Source organism: Saccopteryx bilineata, chromosome X (genome assembly GCF_036850765.1).
Source record: "Saccopteryx bilineata isolate mSacBil1 chromosome X, mSacBil1_pri_phased_curated, whole genome shotgun sequence".
NCBI lineage: Eukaryota > Metazoa > Chordata > Mammalia > Chiroptera > Emballonuridae > Saccopteryx > Saccopteryx bilineata.
Window position 1 is genome coordinate 120387740 of NC_089502.1, and position 23913 is coordinate 120411652.

General features: G+C 40.4%; 1 protein-coding gene and 1 non-coding gene across 6 annotated transcripts in view; one reads left to right on the top strand and one right to left on the bottom strand.

Moving 5' to 3' along the window:
- The window catches only part of DMD (dystrophin), a 2360554-nt gene that overhangs the window by 1789431 nt on the left and 547210 nt on the right, over nt 1-23913 (top strand). The window lies entirely within an intron of this gene.
- TRNAS-GCU (transfer RNA serine (anticodon GCU)) lies at nt 15037-15112 on the bottom strand. Its single transcript has one exon. It is a non-coding gene; the product is annotated as a tRNA-Ser (tRNA).

Genomic DNA, 23913 nt, shown 5'->3' on the forward strand with positions numbered 1-23913 from the left:
ACCTCAGGGTCTCGAACCTGGGTCTTCAGCATCCCAGTCCGATGCTCTATCCACTGCGCCACCACCCGGTCAGGCCCTTTTACCATTTTTTATAATACTGGTTTGGTGGTAACAAACCCCTTTAGCTTTTTCTTGTTTGGGAAGCTGTTTATTTTTCCTTTAATTTTAAATGATAGCCTTGCTGGGTAAAGTGGTCTTGTTTGTAGGTCTTTGCTTTTCATCACTTCAAATATTTCATGTCAATCTCTTCTGGCCTGAAATGTTCTTGTTGTTAAATCAGCTGACAGACTTATGGGAGCTTCCTTGTAGGTAACTAACTCTTTTTGTCTTATGGCTTTTAAGAATCTCTCTGTCGTTAGCCTTTGCCATTTTAATTATGATGTGTCTTGATGTGGACCTCTTTGGGTCCATCTTGTTTGAGACTCTGCACTTTCTGGACTTGTCTGTCTTTTTCCATCATCAGATGAAGGAAGTTTTCAGTCATTACTTCTTCAAATGGATTCTCAATCCCTTGCGCTCTCTCTTCTCCTTCTGGCATTCCTATGATGCAGATGTTGTTACTCTTCATGTTGTCCCAAAGGTCCCTTAAACTATATTCATTTTTTAATATTTTTTTCTTTTTGCTGCTCTGATGGGGTGTGTTTTTCTAGCTTATCTTCCAAATTGCTGGTTTAATCCTCTGCTTCATCCAACCTACTGTTTATTCCTCCCATACAAGTACTAGCCAGGCGCAACGTTGCTTAGCTTCCAAGATCAAACAAGATCAAACGTGTTCAGGGTGGTACGGCTGTAGATCCCACTGTTTATTTCTCTCAGTGTATTCTTCCTTTCTGGCTGGTCCTTTTTTCATGGTTTCTGTGTCCTTTATCCAGCTGTTGAACATCTTTGTAACTATTGCTTTGAACTTTATATCTGATAAATTGCTTGCCCCCATTTTATTTAGCTCTTTGTATGAACATTTCTCCTCTTCTGACATTTGGGACTTGTTTATTTGTTGTTGTTGTTTCCCCATTTTTTCGGCCTCTCTGTGTTTGTTTCTATATATTAGACGGCTTTACTACAACTCCCAGTCTTCATGGGGTGGCTTTATGTCATAAGTGTCCTGTGGGATCCAGTGGCTCAATTTTCTTGATCACCTGAGCTGGGTATTTCAGGAATGTCCCTTGTGTGAGTTATGTGGTCCCTCCTATTATAAATGACACTTTATTGCTATTGGCCCATTAATGAATGGGATTGGCCCTCATGCTGGCTGACTGTGAAGCTCCACCCTCACCATGGTGTGTGAGCTGCTATGTGGGTGCTGACTACACAAAGCATAATTCACCTCAGCAGGTTTAGTGCCTGCCAATATCACCCTTTGGATATGCTGCTTGTTAAACTAATTGGATCCTTCTCTGATGTTTCTGAAGCTGGCCACTGGGTGTGTTGGTTCTGGGCCTCTTGGAGAGGACTCTAGTGTAGGCCAATGTAAGATGCTGCCTGTGACTGGCCTTCAGCAACCTATTTGGAGCTACAGGCAATCCACAGCTTGTGGCTGCCTCTGCTGGGTCTGGGTGCACGCAGGAAGACCAAGCCGTACACCAAGGCCAGCAATTACCAGTACTGGGCCCAGGGGCCAGTCAGCACAGGTCCCAAGGTACCCTGAGATCCACCTCTGCATGCCTCTGCCTGCCAGCTATCTGTTAGGCTGAAATGCTGAAAGAGCCTCTGGCTCTCTGCCTCAGCAGGGCCTAAGCTCCACAGGATAGTGTGAGAGGGATTCTCAAAGGCAGGACTGTTGCCATGCCCCAGGCTGATGCCACACAGATGGAAGTATTCTACCCAAGAAAGATAGCATCTGCTGTGTGGGAAATGACTCAGCAAAAGGGTCCTGGCAGCTGTCCCTTCAGCTCTCTTCTCCAGAACCACAAACCGCAGACTCTCCTCACACAACTCTAGTGTGCTCTACCCTGCCTCTGCCCGGGCCCAGAGTGAGTGGCTGCAAATGAAATTTTGTGCATTGGCCTTTAAAGAGAGTGCCTATATCTCTAAGCCATCTCTCCCTGGTGGACAGAAACCCTTCTGCTGTTCACATGTCATGGGGGTGCCTCTTCCCATCTCTGGTGCTCTGGGCTGGGGAGGCCAGCTTGGGGTTAAGACCCTGCTCAGGAGAAACCACCACCCATAGGAGTGGGGCAGCCCTTTGTACATCTCCACCTTTTCTAACAGTCTCAATATGGCTTCTTCTGTGACTCCTAGTCTTCACTTGGTAATTCAGGGTGATTGTTCCACAATTTAGTTGTAATTCCAGTTAGATCCAGAGAGAAAATGAGTGTAGCTTCCACCTACTCGTCTGCCATCTTGAATTCTCTCATCTAATATAATACTTCTATTCTTGAGAACAAACATACTACAATGAAAACTAAAAGAGATATTTTGTCTGTCATAATAACTTTCTTCAGGAAAGTAAATTGGCTTGCTGCCCCTATCTTTCAACCAAACACCAGACATTGAGTTTCCTTGAAATACATTTCAGTAAAACCTTCTTAGTCAGACCAACATTGGAAGTCACATTAATGGCTCACAGATACGTTAATAAATTAATAAAATTGTTTCAAATGCATACTTGAAACGAGCACTGAAGACAATGAAAAGCTAGGATTATTCACTTACTTTCTTTTATCTCTTTTATTTCTCCTTTTCCAAGTAAGAGGGGGGCGGGGAGATAGAGAGACAGACTCCCACATGCACCCCGGCCAGGATCCACGTGGTGACCCCCTCTGGCGCCAATGCTTGCAACTGAGCTATTTTTAGTGCTGGAGGCAGAGGCTCCATGGAGCCATCCTCAGCGCTCAAGGTGATGCACTTGAACCACTCGAGCCATGGTTATGGGAGGAGAAGAGAGAGAGAGAGAGAGAAGGAGGGAGGGAGGAAGGGAAGGAAGGGAAACAAGGAAGGAAGGGGAGGGTAGAGAAGCAGATAGTCACTTCTCCTGTGTGCCTTCACCAGGAATCAAACCAGAGATTCCACATGCTGGGCGTATGCTCTACCACTGAGCCAACCAGCCAGGGCCTGATCTCTTTTAGAGCCTGAACAAGATCTGTATAACTTTAGTCCTTCTTCTCCAAACAAGAATGAAAAAGGTCAGGAAAAGTTTAACCACAGAAAATGTCACAGAAATTCACACCACTTTCTCCTCTTTCCTTGAACCAAACTTAAAGATTTTTGAGGGTTACAAGTGTTTGATATCAGACTTTCTAGGCAAAATAATAAGAAGAATAATTCCTTTATGTGGTGGGCAACAATGCCCCCCCTTCCTGTTAGATATTCTGAAAGTGTGTATTGGGGAATCAAATAAAGTAATCTTCAGTCTTGCATTAACAAATTATTTTCAAAATGAACTTCATTAGTGTCTCTCTTGTGCCTTTCATAATTCTGATAATAAAACATTTCAGGTATTTGTCAAAGATTAATAGCATTCAAAATAATTTAGGTTATCAGCGTGTGATTTTCATTCCACATGAGGTCCATTTGCAGTTTACATGGTTTTCTAAATTACATTAAAATAAAATGTCAAAGAGTTCACTTTTTTTTTCATCTTTAACAGCATCAATCTTTGAAGAAAGGTTATTGAACAAAGGTCTATGCATAAATCAACCGTTCCCTGTAGAGGTAAAAGAAGCCATTACACCTGGTTATGAAAGAGAGTTTCATGAATGCAAGGGAAATAAATCATTCCCCACTGGAGATCATATTAGTCTAGATGGAGGAGCGTCTATTTCCTGATAGTAAGAAAGCAAGAAATTACTTCTGTTTGCTCCTGCATTGTACTTGTCCTTGAGAGGTCTATTAGCAATTTGACTAATTATTATTATTATTATTATTATTATTATTTTAACTTACAATGATCTGAGTCCTTATAAGTGTAATTTTTAAATCCTCTACAGATTTCAGGATTTTTTCTCTCTAATTTCTATTCACCTCCAACACCTTTTAAAATACATTATTTTGAGGGAGTTGCAGAAAACTTACTCTCTGCAGAAAACAGCATTTCTCCTGCTCTCTGGAGCCAAACCACATTTCACCTCAGTCCTTTGCTCTCAATCCAACAACTCAATATTGGATCCAGTTCAAGGCTGCGGCCCCGAATAGAACGAGACCTGGATATTCATGAACTGTTTGACCAGGCATTTCTCCCAATGATTTACTCCGTAAATCCTATTTTTAGTTTTTACAGTAGTTTCATAAATGGTTGGAAAACTATTGTGCATTGCATTTTTAAAAAATGAAATGAGGGTAGATAGCATTTTTTTACCCTCTAGGAGACATTGTTGACATTTTCTGTTTTGGATTAGAAAACAATTGGCATTATTTGGATGCAACCAGCAGGTTGAGTGGACAACTCTAAATTCATTTCCTATCTGTGACCTAAGAGAAATGTTAATATTCATGCAATGGATACACATAGTGGAAACGTACTTGCTGAGCAGATTCCTGAACTTGACTTTGCAGGACAGCAGTTGAGAACTGGGATCTGCCACAGAACAGCAATGAGGATCCAAAGGTCAATGAGAGCAGCACTTGAGCCCAAAGAGAAATTTATAATGGTGAGACTTGGGCAAGGAGAACAAGATGTAGCCAAGGAGATAAAGGAGAGAATATGGTCGCAGAGTTCTTTAGTTTCCCAGAGAAGGGGGCACCTCCTGCATACCTCATAGGGAAGATCAGTGTGCTTATTCTGGCAAACCAGCCCGAAGTGTAGCAGCTTAAAGCAACAAAAGTTCCTTGCTTTGCACTTGAATCTACAATTTGGGCATGGTTCATTGGGGTTTCTTGTCTGCACTTGATGATATCTTCTGGGATAAGTCCACTGACAGCTGAAGGATCCACTTTCTTTCTTTCTTTTTTTCTTTCTTTTTTTCTTTCTTTTTTTCTTTCTTTTTTTCTTTCTTTTTTTCTTTCTTTCTTTCTTTCTTTCTTTCTTTCTTTCTTTCTTTCTTTCTTTCATCAAGTGAGAGGCAAGGAGGCAGAGAGACAGACTTCCACATGTACCCAACAGGGATCCACCCAGTAACCCCCGTCTAGGGCCGATGTTTTCCCCACCTGGGGCCATGGCTTTATTGCTTGGCAGCTGGGCTATTTTTAGCACCTGAGGAAAGGCCATGGAGCTCTCCTCAGTGCCCTGGGGCCAGCTTGCTTATTTGAACTATGGCTGTGGGAGGGGAAGAGAGAGAAAGAGACAGAGACAGAGAAAGAGAGAAGGCGGAAGGGTGGAGAAGCAGATGGTCGCTTCTTCTGTGTGCCCTGACTGGGAATCAAAGTCAGGACTTCCACACGCTGGGCCAATGCTCTACCGCTGAGCCAACTGGCCAGGGCCAGGATCCACTTGCAAGTGGCTTTCTCACATGCCTGGCAAGTAGGTGCTGGCTGTCAGTTTTCCTTCACGTGAGCCTTTCCACAGGGCATTGTGGGTTTTTACACAGCATAGTCGCTGGGTCCCAAGAGCAACCATTCCAAGGCACAAGAAGTTGAAGCTGCCTACTTCTTAAAACCTGGGCCAGAAACTAGCACAGTTTTATTTCTTTCATATTCTATTGGTGAAGCAGCCAGAGAGCCCAGATTCAAGGAGATAGGACATAAACTTCACCTTCCCATGGAAACGTTTCAAAAAAGTGGGGGGCCGTGTTGTAGAACTCCCTCAAAAAGTTTCTTGTAAAACAAACTGATTAGAATGTTAAACAGCAAGTGCAAATTATCCTCCTGTTCAAGAAAGAGGCCCTCTTTGCTTCCTTTCCTTGTCTACCTGGTTAACTCCTATTAGTGGTTCAAGTCCTGGTCAAAACCTCCTTCTCTCAATGGTATCATCTAGCCTGGGCCCCAAGTGAAAAATGGGCTATATACCAATATATGATGTTTTCAAATGTTGAGCTTTTTCCTACAACAGAACATAAGTCAAATACTGTAACTCCCCTTCTTTCTTGATATCTGTAAAATACTCATAACAGAAACTAGATGAATAAAAATACATCTTTTTTCCTTTTTTAATTTTATCGATTTTAGAGAGAGGAAGGGGAAGAGAGACAGACAGACAGACAGACAGGGACAGGGACTTCGGTCTGTTCCTGTATGCGCCCTGACTGGGGATCGCAGCCGCAACCACTGCACTTCTGGATGATGCTCCTACCAATCGAGCTATTCAGCCAGGGCATAAAAATAAATCTTAAGTGCAATCAAATCTCTCTCAAATAGCAATATAGATGCTTACATTTTTACTTTCCTCTTTGCTTTTTTTTTCCTCCCAAGGTACTTTAATGACATTAGGTCTCATCTATACAGTATATACTATATAATTTTTAGAGTATGCCTGTTAATAACCTCTTTTGCATAGCTGTACTGTCTGGTCTGGGTACAAGATAGCCTTAAGGGCCCTGGCCAGTTGGCTCAGTGGTAGAGCATCGGCCTGGCGTGCGGGGGACCCGGGTTCGATTCCCGGCCAGGGCACATAGGAGAAGCGCCCATCTGCTTCTCCACCCCTCCCCCTCTCCTTCCTCTCTGTCTCTCTCTTCCCCTCCCGCAGCCGAGGCTCCACTGGATCAAAGATGGCCCGGGCACTGGGGATGGCTCCTTGGCCGCTGCCCCAGGCACTAGAGTGGCTCTGGTTGCAACAGAGCGATGCCCCGGAGGGGCAGAGCATCGCCCCCTGGTGGGTGTGCCGGGTGGATCCCGGTCGGGCGCATGCGGGAGTCTGTCTGACTGTCTCTCCCCGTTTCCAGCTTCAGAAAAATACAAAAAAAAAAATAGCAATATATATGCTTATATTTTTACTTTCCTCTTTGCTTCTTTTTCCTCCCAAGGTACTTTAATGACATTAGGTCTCATCTATACAGTATATACTATATAATTTTTAGGGTGTGCCTGTTAATAACCTCTTTTGCATAGCTGTACTGTCTGGTCTGGGCACAAGATAGCCTTAAGGAGGTCTTAGTTTTTATAAGTTTAATCCACCTTTCCTCTCTCTCTCTCTCTGCCACTCCCTCCCTCCCTCTCTCCCTCTCTTCCCCTCCCCATTTATTTTTCTTTTCAACTAGGCAGAAAGTGTCCTTCATGTTTCTGTGCCTCCCTATAGGCTCTAGGCTCTGTTCCCTTCATGCAAAACTGTCCGTTACAGGGCCTTTTCCTAGAAGTCACATGGTGTCACAGAATGCACGTGTCTTCTTTTATAGGTCAAGGGATCTGGGTTCTGGTTCTGACCACTCGCCTGTGTGATCTTGGAGAGATCAGTGGCATTGAGGAGTCTCCAGTTTATCTTCTGAAAAATGACACAGCCAGACAAAAGAAATGTTTCTCCAAGTTCACGTACAAGCTGCACCATTTTAACTTGGGAATTCATTGAAAAGACAGTGTCAGAAGATGGCTCTCTAGGGCTGGGCCAGGGAATCTACAGATTTAAGGAGCCTCCAGGTGCTTCTCGTGCCCATTTAAATTTGAGAACAGCTGGGCCAGATGCTTGCTCAAGGCCATTCCAGCTCTGAAATTTGACAGATTTTGATTTTGTGAGGCAGATACTGTGTGCTTATGCAGGAGAAAGGAAATACTAGACTTTCTGCTTGTGTTAGAGAATTTTTCATTTAGTATCCTCATCTCTCATGCCTAGCCAATCAGGAGTAGTATTGTTTATTCTTCCCACTGTTTTGGAGAGGCGTGGGGAGAAGATAAGGCAGATGGTACTGAGAAGATTTACGTTACCATTTTCTTTCTTTTTCCCTTTGCGTATTATGTAAAACTGCCCATATTTTCGTCTGAGCCATGATCATTAATTTAATGTTATGATCTAATGGCTCATGACATTAAATTATAACTTAGCTTAACATGACCAAAGTACAGTCTCAGAAGGAAAGTTGCTTTTCTCAGGTTGATTTGTGTACCTTAAACCAATTGTGCTATGGCTGAATTTTTCATAATTATACCTCAGCCTTGATTTAGGTAGTTTTCCTCTTCGCACAAAGTGCATTTTGTTAAACAGGATCAAGGTTGTAATCAGTTTTCCAAAAGGAAAAGTAAGAAAGGGGAAAAGTATTGTGTTGCTTTGACTTAATTTGACGTGCGAGCTCGTGCGTGTCTCTGTGTGTATGTGTGTTTACAGTACTGAGTAGATTCAGTGTGATACTCAATACAAGATAAAAAGTGAAGGAAAGGAGACAGATAAGGGTGCGAGATTTTCCAGGATGATCGCTTAGTAAATTAGGTAATGTCTAATGACTGAGGTGTACACCTAAACTAAGATAATTTTGTATGTGAACTATAATTGAAAAATGAAAATGATTTTCGAATGGCAAAAATATACTGCTCACAAAAATTAGGAGATATTTTATCGCTTCATATTCATTTTGAAATATCCTCTAACTGTTGTGAGCAGTATAAATTTGGAAAAGAGAATAGCCAGGTAGGTATCACATACACTTGATAGTGAAATGACTGTCTCAGTATCCTTAGGAAGACAACCCTTTCAGCTGTATTTCACTAACCGTTCAGTGGGTTCCGAGCCGCATTTGTCTTAAATACATAGCTTTGTACCTATCACTTTGTGTTCATTTTCCTTTTATATCAGGGGTCCCCAAACTATGGCCCGCGGGCCGCATGCGGCCCCCTGAGGCCATTTATCCGGCCCCCACTGCACTTCCGGAAGGGGCACCTCTTTCATTGGTGGTCAGTGAGAGGAGCATAGTTCCCAATGAAATACTGGTCAGTTTGTTGATTTAAATTTACTTGTTCTTTATTTTAAATATTGTATTTGTTCCCATTTTGTTTTTTTACTTTAAAATAAAATATGTGCAGTGTTCATACTTTTTTTATAGTCTGGCCCTTCAGTGGTCTGAGGGACAGTGAACTGGCCCCCTGTGTAAAAAGTTTGGGGACCCCTGTTTTATATATATGCTCATGAAATGAAGTGGTCATCCTAGGTTAATTCAAGCAAAGAATATTTTATTCTGAACAGGTTTTGGTGGTTTTACTTATTTGAGCTTGCATATAAAATATTTTGTATTATAAATGTGATTAAAATGGAAAATAATATGATATAACAGAGATAGAGAGAGAGACAGCAAACAAAAAAAAATTAAAAATATAAACCACATTTTTTCCTATGGAAAATCCACAAGGTTTGCTTTTATACAATCTGTCAAGCCAACGGAGAAAGGCCTACCCTGGCCTAGTTAAACAAAGGGAAAGGAAATATGGTAGAAAGTTCTCCTGCTGTTTCACCAAATGTAACACCACAGAGTCTTGAGACAAGCTGAGCAGAATTCAGTACCACTGCGACAATTGACCTGCCATGTGAGAATCTCAAAATGAGTTTAGGTGGAGGCATAGGACTTGAAATCCAATAATATATGCAACAGTGATCTTGCCAGAATTGCACAGAGAAAGCAAATTAGTCCCCTAATAGAAAAGCCAAATTGAAATTCATTCTCTGAGCAGGTTTTCAAACATACTCTTCTTCCACGTCTCTATTTACAAAAATGGAGCACCATAAAAAAAAAAAAAAACAAGAATTTGGAAAACACAATGAAAAAATGGAATTCTAGGGAGAGAGACAAGAGAAACATCACACACACACATACACACACGTATGCGCATGCGCGCACACACATACACAGTGAGACAGTAGTTTGCCCACGTGTTGTTTCTGATTAGACGTCTGTTTGCAGCCGCCCTTCTCACAGGAACTGTCTCATTGCCATGATGTGAGATAGTTTCTCTTATGTGGTATTGGAAAAGAAAGTAAATTTACTCAAATTCCTTAAGGGCAATGTTGTAATATTATTCCCATATAATATATTCTCTTCCAAAAAGCAACTCCAGAGTTGGGTAAGATGGGGCTTGTGACCCAAATGGCATTCTCTGCTTTCCGCACTAGAAATCGCATCAACCTGTCCACACTCACGGGACAGTGCGGAAGGTTTGTTCCAAATAAAATATGTTTGAATTCTTATACAAGAAACTGAAAAGATGAGAGTCGGATTATTTATTTCTGAAATCTAGGAATGGCAGGCTCATAGCAGGTTCATCAGTGATGCCGTTTATAATTCTACACAGCAGTCATCAAGCACAGGTAACTGTGGCAGAAATTACTCCCTAAAGAAGGAAGTCAGAGTTACAAGTAAGTCTCCACCATTCTCACATTGTGCAATATATTATCTGCTCTAAAGAGACAGTTATAGCCTGACCAGAGGTGACGCAATGGATAGAGCGTCGACCTGAGATGCTCAGGTCCCAGATTTGAAACTTTGAGGTCGCTGGCTTGAAGCGCAAGGTCGCTGGCTTGAAGTGCAAGGTCACTGGCTTGAGCCTAGGGTGGTTGGCTTGAGGAAGAGGCCACTAGCTCGACTAGGACCCCACCACCAGTCAAGGTACTTATGAGAAGCAATTAATAAACAACAAAAGTTCTGCAACTACGAGTTGATCCTTCTCACCTTTTACCCTTCCTGTCTCTCTCTCCTTTCTAAAAAAATGAAAACCAGAGAGTGAGACTGTAATATAGTTACAGTAGATTGAATGATCAACCTTGGTTTGTCCTCGTTTTCTATAATCACAACCTTGACACTGCCTCCTATTGGATGGAGTGTACCACCCAAACCCTGGCCTTAGGGCTTAGCCCTGTGATTCGCTTTAGCAAACAGAAGTGAGTGGAAGTAACAGGTTAGATTACTGTTCATTTGAAGGTTAGGCCCTAAGAGGCATCGCACTTTTCCGTTCGTGCTTCTGCTGCATGTATAAGAAGAAATTGCCCCATCTAAGCTGCTTGTCTCAGAAAGAGGGTCAGACACAGCAGGGCTGCACTAGCCATGGAAATCCAGGAAAATTAATGACTGTTATTTGAAACCATAATGTACGTATTGTTCTGCATTATCTCAACAATAGCTAATTGAAACAGCAATAAAGCTGTTGTTTTTCCAGAATACCTACTGAAAATGAATAATACCAGCCATCTTGTGGCAAAAATATGAAGCCTGCATTTTACTCTTAATGGTTAATTATTAATTTTTAAGTAATTAAATCTTCCCTTGTCTGGGGATGTCATTATATGAGGCTTATACATCAAAAATACACTATTTCTGTTAATTTATTCGTAAGTAACATTTGTAAGTTAATTTATTTGTAAGTAACATCATCAATCTTGAGGGGATACATACATTTCTGAACTTAGTTTTGAAAAATTTTTCTGACATTAAAGTATTGCATAATAATATGTTTCATTTTAATACATCAAGCGTTCCCAGGAGAAGTTAGTGATATTTGGTTTTGTGTGGGAGAGAAAAATAATGAACATCACCATCTGGTTTAACCCTTGTGGTGCTCTGGAATCATAGCTATGTTAATTACCCTTGTGGTTTGTCTTTATAGACATAATTATATGTGAAATTCTTTTCCAATTTGTTATATGGTATTAGATACACATTTAAAATTGATGTGGGTTTATGCTGTTACCATCTTGTTGGCATAGTCAAGCTAAACCCATAGATCTATTTAGTTACATGTTGAAAAGCAGTAATATTAAAAAAAAAAGGCGGCCCTGGCCAGTTGGCTCAGCGGTAGAGTGTCGGCCTAGTGTGCGGAGGACCCGGGTTCGATTCCTGGCCAGGGCACACAGGAGAAGCGCCCATTTGCTTCTCCACCCCTCCGCCGTGCTTTCCTCTCTGTCTCTCTCTTCCCCTCCCACAGCCGAGGCTCCATTGGAGCAAAGATGGCCCGGGCGCTGGGGATGGCTCTGTGGCCTCTGCCTCAGGTGCTAGAGTGGCTCTGGTAGCAACATGGCGACGCCCAGGATGGGCAGAGCATCGCCCCCTGGTGGGCAGAGTGTCGCCCCCTGGTGGGCGTGCCGGGTGGATCCTGGTCGGGCGCATGCGGGAGTCTGTAAAAATGAAAGAAAAGAAAAAAAGAAAAAAAAAAAAAGGCATAGGATGAGAAAAAGATACTTGAAACAATACTTTTTAGATGCCGTTTGAATAATGGCATTATTCAATATTTCTTCATGTTCCTCAACCTAAGTGATACTGTCTGTAGAAATAGATGTCAGCCAAAGACAACCAGGCAATGGACTTGTCTTGACAACAGTCTTTCTATGTATTCCAACTTCATTCATTATTAGACATGTCTGGGGTATTTTGGGGTTTTTTGTTTGTTTGTTTTTTGTGGCCGAGACAGAGAGAGTCAGAGAGAGGGACAGATAGGGACAGACAGACAGAAGGAGAGAGAGATGAGAATCATCAATTCTTCATTGCGGTTCCTTAGTTGTTCATTGATTGATCTCTCATATGTGCCTTGACCTGGGGGGGGGGGCTACAGCAGACCGAGTGACCCCTTGCTCGAGCCAGTGACCTCGGGCTCAAGTTGGTGAGCCTTGCTCAAACCAGATGAACCCACGCTCAAACTGGTGACCTCAGTCTCGAACCTGGGTCCTCCGCGTTCCAGTCTGTCGTTCTATCCACTGTGCCACCGCCTGCTCAGGTGACATGTCTGTGTTTTAAATCAGGTGTTTTTTTACCTTTCTGAATTTAGGCAAATGACACAAGAGAATAACATTAATTTCCTCTGCCATTTTGACTGAATCAAATTTGAGTCTTCTAATGCACCATGTCTAATGAATTCAAAGAGACATTTGACAGTATTCCTGTTAATGTATCTTTAAAATGAATTAGTGGCATAAACTGGTGCTAGGTGACTTAGGTGCAGTTGTAATATTTTGTAATCACAGGAGAAGATGCAATATGCATTTTAAAATGTCACAGCGATTTCTCCAAATGCTGGGAGGTTGGACCTCTGCAAAGCTTCCTGATGTCACTCTCCTAGGGGAAATTCATTCCAGTGACTACAGCAGCTGCAGCCATAACTCTTTCTGTATTATTCCAGCCATAGTTATCTCTAGATCATTCACATACCTATATTGTAGTCTCCAGAGTAAGCGAAATTCATATTCTTAAGAAAGCACTTGAAGAAATGAGAAGAAGCTTGATGTGGATGAGAATAGCCCACATGATTGGGGGTTCTCAGGATTAGCTGAGAGATGTGTTAAAGAAAGCAGGTCTGCTGATGCGTCTGTCTTGCTGTTCCCTATTCCATGTCAGGAGTGTGATTCCTGAAGGAGAGTGTTGGGGACCAAAATATAAACAGGGTGTTTTTATATCCAGGGGACAGAGGTGCTGGGCCTAACCACCCATCTCACCTGCCCAGTTAACAAAGAGCTATACCTGATTATTGCCTGTCCCACCCATGTTCTCCGGAAGAGGCTGGAAGCTAGTTTCTTATTGGTGTAAAGTTAGATCTAAATAGTATGGTGGGGGTTGTCTTTGAGTTGTCTTGGAAACAATTGAATTGCTAACGGAGCACGTTTTTTTTCCCCTGAATAAAGACGGATGCGTTTCTGGGGGCTGCCATTGCATCGGCTTAGGAGCAGTAGAGACTGTTCCCCGTGCTGTCCTCCTGAACCCACCTTTATGTATATATCTTTAATTCTCTATCATTTATTTAATTGCATACCTTTTCCTGTTCGAGGACCCCGTAATAGACTTGTCGTGGCTAGACCGTGACAGGAGAGGAGTAGAGAGTGGGAAGGAAAATGAAATCTGTCAATACTGTGAATATATAAATAATCAAAGTGGCAGGAAGACTGATTAATTCTGAATCATCTTTATAAAGCGAGTAGAGCCGTGAAAATGCTCAGTCTGCCCAGCCGAGGAGGAAATGTATGCAATCTGTTGATCAGAAGTTACTTGAGAATGCTCTCTTCCAGAGATCTCTAAACCAGAGTTCTAAAAAATATTTCTTTTGTCCTCATGAAAAAAGGAAAATGACAGACCTGGGAGATTGCAATTTAAAATGAAAGAAGGCATTTTCCCAGGTTATGAACAGCCTTCAAACAAACAATTGATACAAATAAGTCAAAATGCAGTTTAGCTTCACAGAATGATTTCAGAGTACTTCCAATCAATATATCCCTGTTGGTTAGTGGGGAAATAAAAAGCTACATTCTTGTATAGTGCAGTAGAAAATTTAGCAAAAATAAATGAAAGCTGTAGGTTTAGTTCAGTGATCCTATGAAGAGGAATACATTCACCATTGGTCTTTTAATTTCAAGTAGAGTACACATTATTTTATCTTTTTACTAAAGTGACTGTGTTGTGATATTATATATAGCAGGGGTCAGGAAACTTTTTGGCTGAGAGAGCCATGAACGCCACATATTTTAAAATGTAATTCCGTGAGAGCCATACAACGACTTGTGTACATTATGCATTATCCAATAAAAATTTGGTGTAGTCCCAGAGGACAGCTGTGATTGGCTCCAGCCACCCGCAAACATGAACATGGGCAGTAGGAAATGAATGGATTGTAATACATGAGAATGTTTTATATTTTTAACATTATTTTTTTATTAAAGATTTGTCTGCAAGCCAGATGCAACCATCAAAAGAGCCACATCTGGCTCGTGAGCCGTAGGTTCCCGACCCCTAATATATAGTATTATAATAATAGAAGTCCTCTTAGCTAACTCAATAATAATCAGTGTGCATTGTCTGTTATTTGTTTCTTTCTATTTGTAACCAAAACTATAACAAAACCTTAATTAGTAAGATCAGCGTATTAACCTATATACCGTTTACAAAAGTGTTAGTTTTGAGTGTTCTTCTTTTACATATTTTTGTTCCTTAAACCAACTACATACTCATTTTTTTGTTTGTTTTTGTTTTTGTTTGTATTTTTTTCTGAAGCTGGAAACAGGGATAGACAGTCAGACTCCCTCATGCGCCCGACCAGGATCCACCCGGCACGCCCACCAGGGGGCGACACTCTGCCCACCAGGGGGCGATGCTCTGCCCCTCCTGGGCGTCGCTCTGTCACGACCAGAGCCACTCCAGCACCTGGGGCAGAGGCCAAGGAGCCATCCCCAGCGCCCGGGCCATCTTTGCTCCAATGGAGCCTCACTGCGGGAGGGGAAGAGAGAGACAGAGAGTAAGGAGAGGGGGAGGGATGGAGAAGCAGATGGGCGCCTCTCCTGTGTGCCCTGGCCGGGAATCGAACCCGGGACTTCTGCACAGCAGGCCGACGCTCCACCACTGAGCCAACTGGCCAGGGCCTACATACTCATTTTTTATTTTGTTTAATGTATACAGTTTTAAACTTTGCTTTCTGAAGTTTCTTCTTCATGAAACCCCATCATCAATATCCATTCTTTGCTACCTTATTCAACAAATAAAATATCTACAGTAATCTGTTTTCAAGGGTTGCTTAGCTATGGTAGTTTTAGCTAATAGCTAATAGCTTTTGACATGTATTTTTCTAAGTAATATTAGGGTACCTAAATTACCTGGACCTGGGATTACCATATTAATTACCCAATTAAAATTTCAAGTAAAATATTCAGTTCAGATATATTTAAAATGATTCATTTAAAGAAAAAATACAGGCATTTATTATACAAGGCTATTGGCAAAGCCTATCAAATAATTGTCTTTTTAGTCTCAGAAGATATCATCCATCCATGTCCAAAAAATTAAAATTGAATTTATTATACTTTCTCTTTTATCTAAAAAAATATTTTTTTGCAAAAATCAATTAAGGTATGGATTTTCAAACTAAAAAAAAAAAGTGAGTTTTATTTGGTGTCTTTCTCTTAGTGTTTATGAGTCTAGCAGTGTTTTTTCTTAGATTATCTGCTCATGTCTTCGTGTTCTTTGAATTCAGTCTGTGTACTTAAGTTCAGATGGCAATGTGAGCTTGCTAAAATCTCAAAGTAATAGGAATGTTGGAGTAGACAACAACTTGAGTGTTTCTTATGAAAACAAAGGTTTGCTGAAGGACATAGGCCTAACAGAATGTGGTCCAAGAAAGAATCAAAGTCTGGTCAGCCAACCCTCCCTAGGACTTTAAGCTGCTAGTCAGGTTTAAACTTTTCCAAGCCGAAATATGGAACTTTGGGGTGGGGAGGGGGACATCCTAACAACTTCCTCGCATTTTGGCTGATAAGATGTATACTCTTTGGCTCTGGTCATGGCAGAGCGACGCCCTGGAGGGGCAGAGCATCGCCCCCTGGTGGGCAGAGCTTCGCCCCTGGTGGGCGTGCCGGGTGGATCCCGGTCGGGCGCATGCGGGAGTCTGTCTGACTGTCTCTCCCCGTTTCCAGCTTCAGAAAAATACAAAAATGAAAAAAAAAAAAGATGTATACTCTTACTCATTTTAGAATATGATTTCTTGCATACAGTCTAAGCAAATAATTTGTTCTGCTTTACCATTTTAGCTAATCTAAATATTAATATATACCCAATATAACTACAGCAATTATAACAGAAGTTTTAGTCTTCTCTCATAAATGTTTCTCTTAGAAGTAACCTGTTGGAAAGCCCCTAAAATGCAGCTTTTAGCAATGACTACATATTGGCCACACCCACAACCATTTGAGGCTGATGGAAACCAGATATGAAGATGCCTGGTGGGCCTTGGTTTTTTGACTCACTCTTTTTCCTTGCACTGTTCACCACTTATTTAAAGCTATGACTAGTGAACTATTCAAATGTTTAAGCCAGAGAAAAAAGTCAACCCATCACAAGTCTCTTTTTAATCTTTAACATTGAAATGTATATGCCTGTTTGGTACTTACAGGGAAAATATGCTGAGAAGCAGTGTGGTCATAAGACTGTATAGAATGTATGTCTATCCTATTGAAATCACTCCCTAGACAAGGACAAAAATTCTTTCACTCCAGACTTGCTCATAAATATGATGGTAGGCCTGATCAGGCAGTGGTGCAGTGGGTAGAACATCTGCCTGGGATGCTGAGGACCCAGGTTTGAAACCCTGAGGTCACTGGCTTAAGCGCAGGATCATCTGGCTTGAGGGAAAGCTCATCAGTTTGAGTGTGGGGTCGCTAGCTTGAGCATAGATCATAGACATGACCCCATGGTTGCTGGCTTGAGCCCAAAGATCACTGACTTGAAGCCCAAGGTTGCTGGCTTAAAGCCCAAGGTCACTGGCTTGAGTAAGAGGTCACTGGCTTAGCTAGAGCCCCCTGGTCAAGGAATATATGAGAAAGCAAACATTGAACAATGAAGGTGCTGCAACTATGAGTTGATATTTTTCATCTCTATCCCTTCCTCTCTCCTTCCCTCCCTCTCTCTCTCTTGCTAAAATATAGATAGATAGATAGATAGATAGATAGATAGATAGATAGATAGATAGATAGATAGATAGATGATAGATAGATATAGATATAGATATAGATATAGATATATGATGGTAGCTGCCCATCTCTTGGTTCTGTTTTGGGCTCTGATTAAATGTACTCTTGAGGCTTGGAACTACAGTATCCCTAGATCATAGAAACACAAGTCTGAAAATGAAATCATAGAAATCATTGAATGAACTTACCAGATAAGAAACATTAAGCCCATGGAGATACCCATTTTGAAACACATCAATCTACATCTTTACAATATTGAGTTGTCTACTCTAGGACTATGGTGGATCGTTTTATTTATTTACATCTACTAAAATGTCTTGCAAGAACATATTAGACTTTTCTGTGTAGGGGATTTTCACAACTTTATAGCATAATTTCTTTTTAAGCACAATATTTTTAGTACCTTTAAAAGGTAAAATTAATATACAATAAACTGTACAGTATCTAAATTATACATTTGGTAAGGTTAATATATGTATACACCCTGAAACCATCACTAAAATCAAGATAATATACATATCCATCACATCTCCCCCAAAATAAAAAAATAAAATACCTCACTCTAATCAGCCTGTAATGTAAAACAAAGAGTTAATGTGTTTCCAGAATTTTGATACTATAAGATTGCATAGATTTCTCATTTGATCTCCTATACTCTCCATATTGCTGCTGAGAAATTGTCATTCAACAAATTCAGAGACTATATAAGAAACAGAGGGAGCAGTTGGAGAGGCACAAGAAATTGGAACTACCTGCAAAATCATTTCTCTTAAGTGCTCATCAAATTTATTGTGGTAGATTGAAGGTGAAATATAGCTTTCACTCACTAGCAATAATCATATACAAGAAGGAACTTGTAGATGACCAAACAACAGAAGAGAAGTAGTTTCACCACTTTTTGGAAACATAATAGAAAAGCCAAAAAGTAAGATCACTTTCTTGTTCTTTTCTAGACCAGCGGACTAATTCCCTTCCTGTACAAGAAAGTTTATTTGACAATCCAATTTTATTTTAAACTTGCATTTAGCATTTTGGAGGTATTCAGAGACCATAAAATTCACAGTCATTAGCATATCACAGCAGGCTTCTTTCAAATATCACAATCAAGAACAGTCTGCTTGAAAACCTGGAAATATGACCTAGTGAGTTAAAATTGATGAGGATTTGGCTTTTCTTGTTTTTTATCTTTGCCTCTAGCCAGTTATCACCACCTAATAATCATGATATCTGCAATGAATGTTAACTTCGTCATGAGAATTTGATAATTTTTTTAATCAATTATTTGGTCTTTTCTTCTTTGACTTGGTAAACATCCATTCAGCAGAACTTTTCTGGGTTGTATTGCTTTTAAACCACATTTCATTTTTTAGTGTTTATCAGCCAATTTTGCTGCATCATAAACAACCAAAACATTTCAGTGACTAGTAACAACAGATATTTATTTCCTCGTGGCTCTGCAGATTAGTGAGGTTTGGCTGATCTTAACTAGGCTTGGCTTGACTCTGTTTACCTGTCAGTGTCAGGTCTAGTTTGGTTCTGCTGCTTACTCCGTATCTTATCCTGAGACTCAGGCTGAGGGGGCAACAGCTTCTGAGGGCGATGTCGGAAGTACAGCCAACACATTTCAAGTGTCTGCTCTTGTCCCATTTGCTTATATTCCATTGGCTAAAGCATATCACGTGGTTAAGCCCATAGTCAAGGGATGAGGAAATATATACTTTCCACCTACATGAGGTCACTACAGGGGTGTGGTTGTAGAATGCTCCTAAGGACGTAAAAGAATTGGGGCCAGTAATTCAGTCTGCTATATAGTCTGTTGGAGACCAGCTGAGCAAGTTAGTCAAATGGAAGGCTGGTTTATATTTGTGAACCTTACAACCCCTACAAAAGAAAATGGGATCCATCTGACTATGCCTGAATTTCCAACTTTTATCTTTCAAGTTATACTGAAGCCTAAAAACACCTATCTGACAAGAGTGAATGGCTCCTCCCTCGGTTTTCTATGAGTGAAAGATATATCATCTCATTATAATGGCAGCCAAAATGGCTGTTTCCTTCCATTTAGGAGTACAGATGTGAATGTGCTGATTTTCCTTTAAGAGTTATAGCCCTTGCCAGGTTGCTCAGTTAGATACAGTGTTGTCCTAACATGCCAAGGTTGTGGGTTCCATCCCCAGTCAGGGCACATATGAGAATCAACCAGTGAATGCACAACTAAATGAAACAATCTCTCTCCCTCGCTCCCTCCCTCACTTCCTCCCTCCCTCACTTCCTCCCTCCCTCACTTCCTCCCTCCCTCTCCCTAATCAGTAAAAATAAATAAAATATTTTTTTTAAAAGAGTTCTAAATTTATCTTCTGGCAGCTCTTCTATGTGACAGTCATTCCATTGGACAATTAACGTTGGATTGTGACCTAACTTTGAAAGGAACACCTAAACTTCAAGGGCTGTGATAGTAGTGATTTTTACAACCTATTTGTCTCTGGTTGAGAAAATAAAAATTATACAGCTGGTCTTTTTGACCAATACAGGTATGTAATGAAATGGCTTCCTTTGATGAGCAGAAATGATCGAAGCTCCAAAAATGCTTTAAAAAAAACAAAACTGGAAGCCTGACCAGGTAGTTGCACAGTGGATAGAGCATCGACCTGGGATCCAGAGGACCCAGGTTCAAAACCCCAAGGTTGCCGTCTTGAGTGCCGGCTCATCCACCTTGAGCGTGGGATCACTGGCTTGAGTGTGGGGTCCTTGGCTTGAGTGTGGGATCATAGACATGACCCCATGGTAGCTGGCTTGAGCTCAGAGGTCACTGACTTGAAGAAGGGGTCACTGGCTTGCCTGGAGCCCCACCCGGACAAGGCACATATGAGAAGCAATCAGTGAGCAACTAAGGTGCCACAACTATGAGTTAATGTTCTCATCTCTTTCCTTTTCTGTCTGTCCCTCCTCTCTCTCTCTCTCTCTAAAAAAACAAAAAGAGAAAAACTGGGAAAATAGAGGAAGTACATTGACCTCAAACAAAACAAAAACAAATAAAGCACTAGTCAGCATTTCCCAGGAAGGATGATATCTAAAAAGGATAGATTGTGGGAGCACATTGCATTATGGGTCCTGAATGCAGAAGGTCTTCCTTTATGAAGCAGTGTTAACCGCTTGGCAGAGCACTGTTGGTAAAAGACGCCACCAGAAGGGAAACAAGCAGCAATAAAGTTAAAAACCTGATGTGTGAATCTCATCTAAGGCAACATAAGCCATTCCTATAAAGCAGCATAGAACCTCTCTTTATAAGCGGACCTGGAATATATTAAAATAAGTCAGTCTGTACCCATTGACAGCTTATTTGAAGATTTTTTATAGGAAACGGATCCCCTAAAGCATCATTTCACTCTGTTTTAATGCCTTCCTCTTTTGAGAAGGCCTTGCCAGTCTCAGTAGTAAGAAAGTGGTATTGTTTTTACCAAATGAGGTGGTTAATTGCATCCCAAAATATGTTTGCAGGATAGGTGTTACTTCCAAAATATGACATTGAGAGCAATATCTGGCCAAATTTATTTAGTACTACCTTTTTCCTTTCGGCTCTAAAAGTATTTGTTGGCATAGCCTAACCTAAATGTCAGTAGAATTGTTTCTGATGAAATCATCTTACAGAGAATTGTCTGCAAGTGCTCCCAAGCTTGAAGAGACATGGGAAATAATTTGTAACTGTAGTTCAACCCCAGCCAGAGTGAGTTGAATGCAGGGCTCATTTTATACTGGTAACTCAGACCAAGGCCGTGTTCCCGGCCCCTTTACAGAACTGGACTCTTCTTAGTGAACTCCAGACTAGGGAAACTTATAGGCAGGTAGTGATTTTAGACAGGTGGGTAATAGAATATTGAAGCCATGTCTATGATCAGCCATATAACCACTGGCTAAATCTGACAACCTGGTCTATTATCTATGCATCAATGTAATATGCAGAAATAGGCAAAAGTGGTTTTACTTAATACAAATAATGCAATAATCAATAATAGTACAAGGATAAACTGTGTTTCACGTACTTACTTACAACTATAAATCTATTTTGCCCACCCCTGTAGTGTTAATTCATTAAAAATTTATTTACAACATGATTCTTGTACAGCTGATAATGGCACAGCCACATCAGTCCTGTTGTTAAGTTAGATCACGTCGCCTAGTTTTGTGATGGTAAACCTATGTAGTCACAATCTAAAATTTCCATAGTTCCTGCTAAATAATAGCCAACTTCCATTTAACACTTTGAGTTTAAGAATCACTTTCATATTCATTAACACAAATAGCATAATAACTTTGTTTAGTGTTGAAACCCTGCCCTGTTCCTTGGTCTTATTTGCTGCCCCTTTGTGTTCGTGTCTTAGTCAGGGTCCCAACAGGAAACAGATGGCGCATTCTAATTAGGGTAATTGGAGTATTGATTTACAAGCCCTAAACACCCAGCATGGGCAGAGTACAGGGAAATCACAGAAAATAGCACAAGACCACTGGACAAACAGTGGTAGAGGTGTCACCTGTCCTTAACCTGAAGGGATTAGGGAGGGAAGAGAGATTTCTAAGAACCTAGAAAAAGAGAGATCATAGAGATTTTACTGCCCACGGTGGAAGAGTGGCCTTCTTTCAAAGGATAAAATTAGCCTTGACACCCGGGGAAGGAAACCAAGAGAACTACTTCTCTCCATTAGTCAATTCGAACCAGAAAACCGGAGGGCATAGGAGCCCATTGATGTAATTCTACAAGTGAGCCCCTTAGATGGTGGAGAAAGTGGAGGGGGCTAGATCAGAAAGGACAAAAAACATAGCAGGCACAACTGGTCTTTTTTTTTTTCCTACATGATACAGAAATCCAGAGAAATACAAGGTCTATTTTATTAGCAATTTCAGCAACCTAATAACTCTTTCTTTAAATATTGAACTCTCCTGATTTGGTTCTGAAATATAACTCTGCTGCTATACTTTCTGTTAATATTCATTAATAGATTAACATGCATCTATCAATAGTACCCACCATTTACTAGTTGGTTACTGTTGACATAAGAACACCCAAACCAGTAAAGAATTTATATAAGAATTTATTTGAGCCAAAACTGATGACAGTTGCTAGGAAACAAGATGTCAAATGCCCTGAAGAATGACAGGTTTGCAGTTTCTTTTTATGCATTTGAGATTAAGAAGAGATTAGGGAGATTAAAGAAGACCACATGGAGGCAGGAGAAAGATGGCAGGGATTGGCTTACAGCAGTGGTCCCCAACCTTTTTTGGGCCACAGACCAGTTTACTGTCAGAAAATATTTTCACAGACTGTCCTGTAGGGTGGGACGGATAAATGTATCATGTGACTGAGACAAGCGTTCAAGAGTGAGTCTTAGACAGATGTAACAGAGGGAATCTGGTCAATTTTTAAAAATAAAACATCGTTCAGACTTAAATAGAAATAAAACGGAAATAATGTAAGTTATTTATTCTTTCTCTGCGGACCGGTACCAAATGGCCCATGGACCCGTACCAGTCCGCGGCCCCGGGGTTGGGGACCACTGGGTTACAGGACAGTTCAGACATGGGATCTCATGAGGGCGGTTATGCTTATTTCAACCTCTCTTCCTTCCACTGTAAAATATGGAATAAACAAGGATTTACAGTCTAGTGCAGAAAAAGAATGACCATAGTTGATTAAGAGATTTTAAGAAATTACTAATGAGTTAAGAAAATCACTTAGGAATGAATTGTTTATTATGAACCCATAGCATTTTCAGTATTGCATTGGACAGAGTCCATTGAACTTCAACAAAATCGGAATCAAATCATCTGTGAAATAACCCACCACTAAACTGTAAACTTCTTGACTATTCTGTTATTTTTAGGCATCTTCAGCATTTCACAGTGTCAAAAGAATTGATATACCAATAATAGTTTAATTGAATGAAACAAAAATAAAATAGATTTATTAAAACCACAGTTTATACAATTGAATGTCTAACCATTTCTTTCCTATAAATAAGACAAAAATATGTTTCTCTTAAGAGTTTAAATATCTTCTAAGGAATTACTTTTATTTTTATTCTTAAGCAATTTTTCAGTCCTTCAAAAATATTTATGGTACATCTAATATGTACTTAACACTGTGCCAGGTGCTGTGAAGGATGCCAAGAGAATAGAATACACTTCTAATTCTTTGGAGTTCTAATTAAATAAACCTAACATTAAACCAATTTGGGGAGGGAACATTATGCCTTTGAGACTCTAGGTTTCGCTTGATTACAAAGTATTAAATAAAAACAACTAAATACATTAAACAGAATGCAAGGATACCTCTCACTAGTGAATTTGGATTAGTCTGGCAAATTTCAAACCTTAAATGGAACTCTTTAATAATCAGAGGAAGAGAGAGAAAATTATAATGACAACATTTGCAGAATCTGTTTCTCACTCAACTTTCTTAATCATTTCCTGAGTATATCTGGTGATCAGGGTTTTATAACTCAAGAAAATATTTCTGTACATTCCGTAAATCTGCTCTTCCAAAAAGCTCTTCAATTTTGTATTTTGTTAAAAGTCAAAAGCCTCCAAGAAAATGAGACAAAAGTCAGTGAAATACTGTAGCAATAAAAAGCAGATGTGATTTTCTCTTAAATAACGTATCTTTTTACAATCCTTTTATGTTAAACTTTACAAGAATATATTATAAA